Genomic DNA, 6,700 nt, shown 5'->3' with positions numbered 1-6,700 from the left:
TCCTATCATTAATATGCAAAACAATATCGACCATGTCATCAAGCACTAATCATGCTAACCATATTCCATTTATAGCCAATGACTATTATTAAAAAAACACTTAATGTAGTTGAGATTAATAAAATTTTAAATATTTATAAAGAAATTCTACTCCCATTTAATTTAATTTATAAATAACTCCACAATATTATTGATACAATACTATTTAAATACATGGTAACATCATATGAAATTTCTTAAATAATTACATCATCCACATTTACTAATTGAAACAAACCTTATATTTCAAATCTCTATACACATTCATCAAGCAATTGTAAATTCAACTTAAATAATTCTATTATAAAATATTACTCCCTCAACATTCAATTCCATATTTTTTCATATATTTTCAATAACATGTCAATTTACATGGTTAATATAAAATGAAAATTCCTATCAAAACCAAATTCCATAATAAAACTATAAAAATTAATTTCATCACAAATATAATTTCATTATAATATATCACTTCCCTAGAATCTCTATGAACATTCAATTCCTTAGACTTTCAATAACATCTTAAGCTGCATGGCTAAGACTAAAGTTTCCCTAACAAATCTATCAAAATAAAATTCCATAACATAACTATAAAAATTCCATTCGATCAGAAAAATTAATTTCACTACTAATTTCTACATAACTGGAAAGAGGGTTCCTTCTCATCAACAAACTTTTCTGAATGAATGCTGTTAATTGTGTCCTGATCTTTGCCTCTTCTTCTGGAGATAAATCATTTTCAATGTTGAAAATCTGGCGAATCTCTTCTAGGGTTTTCCCTTTAATCATACCAACAATAGTTTGACATGTCAAGTCTAGCAAGCTGTGTATATCAAGGTAGTTGGCAGCCATTGTAAGTGCGAAAAGCGTGGGTGGATTTTCCACCAGAGGTTTAACAAACTCGGCATTCCATGTTTTCACAGTATCGACAGTAGCAGCAGCATCCTGGGAATGATGGTATTCACAGTAATCCTTAACCATTTTCAAAATATTACCTGAAACGTTTCGCACACCAATGGTTGTCATAGTCCCCTCACACTCAATCGACATCTTTAGAAAATTCGACATCAACGCCACAGACTTGTCAATCTCGAACATTTCGCCATCGGAGCTCTGTAATATAACCATGTTATTATTGCGCTCCACCGCTGCAGACATGGCTGATGATTATAGGACAAATATGATGGCGCCTTCGAGTTCGATAAGGGTTTAGGGTTTATGCCGCAGATATAACTGGCGAATGTAATGACACCTCCCGTTTAGGGTTTAGATCTATGTTTATATGGATAACACTTTATCTATGTTTATATAAAGGAATTTGCACGTTAAGGGTACCTTCCTGAACGAACATTTACCTAAGACTGAGCCTCTCATAAGTAAGCCGACAGACTTAAACCGTAATATGAACATTTTGGGGTGTGGCTAGGGTTTATGTTTTATAGATTTTTATTTTTTATTAAATAATATTTTTTGCATCGGCTGTATCCGATAATCCAACCTTTTTTTAAGCACTTTCTTTTGTGGGCAGTAGTACCCTATACTCAAACTTTTTTTAGACAAGTTTAACCAATACAAGTTTTTTAACCAAGTAAAAATCTAAAATTGCGCCATTTCACAATTAAACGGACAGACTTACACTGTAATGATAACATTTTAGGGTGTGACTACTTATTAAATATTTTAGGGTTTAAAACATGTTTTAAATTATATATATGTGAAATTTCACTTTTAAAAATTATATTTTGGAAAATTTTGAAATAGTTTTTTTAGAATTTTAATTTAATAATTAGTGTTTATTTTGGATTGCCATTTTTATAATTTTAATTGTATCTATATAGGTGCTTAGTATAGGATGGATGGTTGAGAGTGAGATATGAGATATAAGGGTTAGATGGGTGAGCTTTACATGTGTAAGAATTAGATGTAAGATATTTTTTAAATTTATTTGATTTTTTATATTGTAACTTTGTTTTTTATTAATAAAATTACGAATAATTTTTTTAGATTAAAAAAAGAAAGTATAATATGCATATACATATCAAATTAAATATATAACATATAAATAGTACTTATAAATTAACATCCGTTTTACCATATAAATTAAAATAATAATAGCATAACCATCTTTAAATTTAATTAATAAGCTAATAGAAATTTAATATTTATAATATAATAAGATTTTTATTCATGAATATTTACCATGGATATTATTAACTTCTAAATAGTTATTTTTACAATACCATGGGCCAATATCCAAAAGAGAAAAATAGAGAGAGGGGGAGGAGGGAAAAAAATCATAATACCATGGTTTATCAATACCATGGGTCATCTATGCCTTATTATGTTATGGATCTAGGCTTTTAATTATTATGTTACAATACCATGGGCCAATACCATGGCTTATCAATACCACATGTTGAAAAACCATAACTCATTTCAAAATCAAAATATTTTACAAATAATTTACTTTAATTTAATTTTATAACACTTTTTAATTAAATCTAAAAGAAAAAATGCTATAATTACTTTTCAGGTATATCTAAACCCTCCATCCTCACGACTATTAAAAATATTCCCATAGAGATTAAATCAAGGTTTTAATAAATTAAAAATGAGAATACTTTTATATTTACATATGTGAAATTTATATAATATAAATAATATTATAAAGAACCACGATAGGTGCATTTTAATCGAAGTTCCAAGCAAAGAGAGAAAACAAAGTGACTAACAATGATAGAGGAAAGATAGTGCATGATTATTTTAAGTTCTTTTATTATTGTATTTTTTTTTGACATGATTGATCCAAAATATAGGTTTAATATTTTACAACCAATTATGTTTTTTTTTAGTTTATATACTTTCTTAAATACAATACAATGGGATCATATTTAAGAGCGAGAGAGAGTGATATGGAGCGGGAATAGAGTGGGGGAGAGAGACATAGAGGTGGGAGAGACACAGAGAGAGAGGAAGGAAGAGAGAGAGGAGGGGGGAGAGAGGAGGATAGAGGGAGGGAGAGAGAGATGGATTTGGAGGGGGAAAGGGAGGGAAGAACAAAGACATTGAGAGATAGTGGTGGAGAGACAGAGGGAGTAATAAGGGAGAGATGAAGATGGAATAAGGGAGAGAGTCGATGAGGGAGGGGAGAGAAAAGGAGAGGACAAAGATAGGCAAAGAAGGGGAAGAGAGAGATAGGGAGAAATAGATATGGAGGGTTGAGAGAGGGGGAGAGCAAGAAGGGGAGAGAGGGGGATAATGACATAGTTGGAGAGTGGAGAGAGTGAGTGTGTATGATGGGGGTATAGATAGAGGGAGGTGGGAGACAAAGGGAGAGAGAGGAAGGAAGAGATAGGGGACATGAGAGAGACGAGAGAGAGGGAGAGAGAGATACATTTGGAAGGGGGAAAGAGAGGGAGGGAAGAACAAAGACATTGAGGGATAGAGGTGGAGAGAGAGAGGGAGTGATATGGAAGAGATGCAGATGGAATGAGGGAGAGAGGAGATGTGGGAAGGGAGAGAAAAAGAGATGGTAGAGATAGGGAATGAAAGGGAAGAGAGAGAAATAAATACACAGATATGGAGGGGGGAGAGAGGGGGAGATCGAGAAGGAGAGAGAGAAATTTGGAGGGTAGAGAGAGAGAGAGTTTGTGTGATGGGGGGATGGAGACAGAGGAAGGTGGGAGAGAAAGGGAGAGAGGGGAAGGAAGAGAGAGAGGAATTGAGAGAGAGAAGAGAGAGAGGGGAAGAGAGATGGAGTCAGAAAGGGAAGAAAGACATAGAGACAGAAAGGTGGAGAGGGAGAGGGAATGACAAGGGAGAGATGTATAGATGATGAGGGAGAGAGTGTAGAAAGAGGGGGGAGAGAGAGAGAGAGAGAGAGAGAGAGAGAGAGAGAGAGAGAGAGAGAGGAGGGGAAGAGACAGAGGGAAAGGAAGAGGGAGGGAGAGAGAGATAGATAGATATGGAGAGAGTGTGTGTAAGTTTTGGGGGTGGGCAAGAGAGACAAGGGAAGATAGATATACAGATGGAGGGGTGGGAGATGGAAGAAGAGAGAGGCAAATATAGGGATGGAGGAAGAGAGATAGATATGGAGAGAGAGAGAGAGAGAGAGAGAGAGAGAGAGAGAGAGAGATAGATATCTATGGAGAGAGAGAGTATATGTAGGGTGATATAGAGAGATAATGAAGCAAAGACATAGGGAGATAGAGATATAGATGGAGGGGGGAATAGGGAATAAGAGAGAGACAAAGAAAGGGAGGGATAAAGAGAGATAGATATTGAGAGAGAGAGAGTGACATGTGTTTAGGGGCCTAAGATAGAGAGACAAATAAGGAGAGATGGAGGGAGGTATAGATATAGATGGCAGGGGAGGAGAGGGAAGAAGAGAAAGGTAAATAAAGGGAGGGAGAAGTGGAGAGGGAGAGATGCGGGAGAGAGGGAGGGAGATAGACATAGAATGGAAGGTGGAGAGGGAGGGAAGAAGAAAGAGACAGAGAGAGATAAATACAGACATACCAGTTGGATCTAAAAAGTCATGAATATTTTGGTGTTTCACTAAAATAGATGTATTGATTTTAGTGTAGTTGTTGATTTCTAATCCCATTTGATCGCTTTCACTAGATGTATTGATTTCGGTGTAGATGTCGATTTATAATCCTATTTTTTACCTTAAACTAGATGCATTGATTTCAGTGTAGATGTTGATTTCTACTCCTATTTTATTGCTTGCACTAGATGCATTGGTTTCAATGTAGATATTAATTTTTAATCGTATTTGATCGCTTTCACTAAATGCATTGATTTTATTATAGATGTTGATTTCTAATCCTATTTAATACCTTATACTAGATGCATTGATTTCAATGTAGATATTGATTTCTAATCTTATTTGATTGCTTGCACTCGATGCATTGGTTTTAATGTAGATATTGATTTATAATCCTATATGATCGCTTGCATTAGGTGCATTTATTTTAGTGTAGATGTCTATTTCTAGTCCTATTTAGTACCTTACACTAGATGCATTGATTTAAGTGTAGATGTTCATTTCTACTCCTATTTGATTGTTTGCACTTGATGCATTGGTTTTAGTGTAGATATTGATTTCTAATGATATTTGATTGTTTGCAGTAGATGCATTTATTTTAGTGTAAATGTTGATTTCTAATCTTATTTGGTTGTTTTCACTAGATGCATTGATTTTAGTGTAGATGTTGATTTCTAATCCTATTTGATTATTTGCACTATATGCATTAATTTCATAGTAGATGTTGATTTCTAATTTGATTCAACTAGATGTATGATGTACATTAATTTCAAAGTAGTTAGATTAATAGTGTGTATTGATTTCAGTGTAAGCACATCTCTTCCCTCTCCATCTATATCTGTATCTCCCATTGTCTCTCGTTCTTTATCTCTCTATCTCAACCCCCAAACATACACACACTCTCTCCATATCTATATATATATATATCTCTCCCCCTCCCTTTTCCACTCCCTCTCTCTCTCTCTCTCTAACACTTCTCTCTCCATATCTATATCTCTTCTTCCCTCCCTGTATTTTCCTCTCTCTTCTTCCCTCTCTCTCCCCCTCCATTTATATCTCTATCTTACCCTCAAAACATACAAAGTCTCTTAGTGTGTGCACAAAAACATTATTCCTCACATGAATTGAATTCTTTGTTACAATAATTCAACCATAAATACAATACTTGAATTTTCATCCTAAATAAAATTTTCACGTACCTGAAATGTCTTCTTCTTAAAACTGTAAACTATTTGTATTTGGATACATTCTTATTATTCCCATTTTCCATCATTCAACATTGTTAATCACTTTGCATTCAAAACCGGTAATAGAAAATAACTAATAGGTGTGACAATAAGAATAATAGAAGAAAATAGTTTCAGATTGATCACAATGAAGATTGTTTGTAATTCACTATATTCTTATTATTCATATTGTCTATCATTCAACGTTTTTACATTGTCACTTTGCGATTAAAATTTGTATTTCATCATTTTTCATCAAGTTACTAACAATCTCTCTCATCTTAACAAACTAAGGTAACTAAGCATAGTTAAGCTAAATTAACGAAATTAATATTATATGTGTTTAACATATTTAAAATGATAAAAATAGTGATATGGTCAACAAATTTTGTATGACCGCACGTGACTAAAACTAGCCTAGATCCATCTTAACCCTAGATCTATCAAGCATGGAGAGGGATCAAATCTCTCGGGGTGCAAATATTTCCTCAAGTTTTGAACTCAAAAAAGAGGTTTGCACCTCAAGAGATTTGACCCCTCTCGGCGATTGATCCAGGGTTGTTAATATGGATCTTTTAATTAAAAATGATATAGCCTGATTTATAGATAAAATAGATTTTAAAAATGATATAGTCTAACTTATATGTCACGATTCTAGTGAAAAAGGTTGTTTGTCTATCAGTTAAACTACGCCATTAAAAATTAGTAGAGCCATATAAATTAAATGATCGACAAATATTTATAGCCAATAATCCATGGTAAGCATCAAAACACTTACCCTATGATACATTTCATATTGAGTAGATTAAAAAAAATCATGAAAATTAATACATTTTAAAAAGCATGTAACAATATCCTTAATCGTGGAGATTCACTTCTACTTTTC

At 33.5% G+C, this 6,700-nt stretch overlaps 1 pseudogene; it reads right to left on the bottom strand.

The window, feature by feature from the left end:
* Positions 1–627: 627 nt before the first annotated feature.
* LOC149266224 (SKP1-like protein 14 pseudogene) lies at positions 628–1,197 on the bottom strand (annotated as a pseudogene).
* Positions 1,198–6,700: the final 5,503 nt, after the last annotated feature.

This window comes from Pinus tabuliformis, chromosome 6 (assembly GCF_031772625.1).
Source record: "Pinus tabuliformis cultivar Carrire ecotype Pingquan chromosome 6, CPIR1, whole genome shotgun sequence".
In the NCBI taxonomy this organism is placed as follows: Eukaryota; Viridiplantae; Streptophyta; class Pinopsida; order Pinales; family Pinaceae; genus Pinus; species Pinus tabuliformis.
Note: the sequence above shows the minus strand (reverse complement) of the source record. Positions and strands in the feature narration are given on the sequence as shown.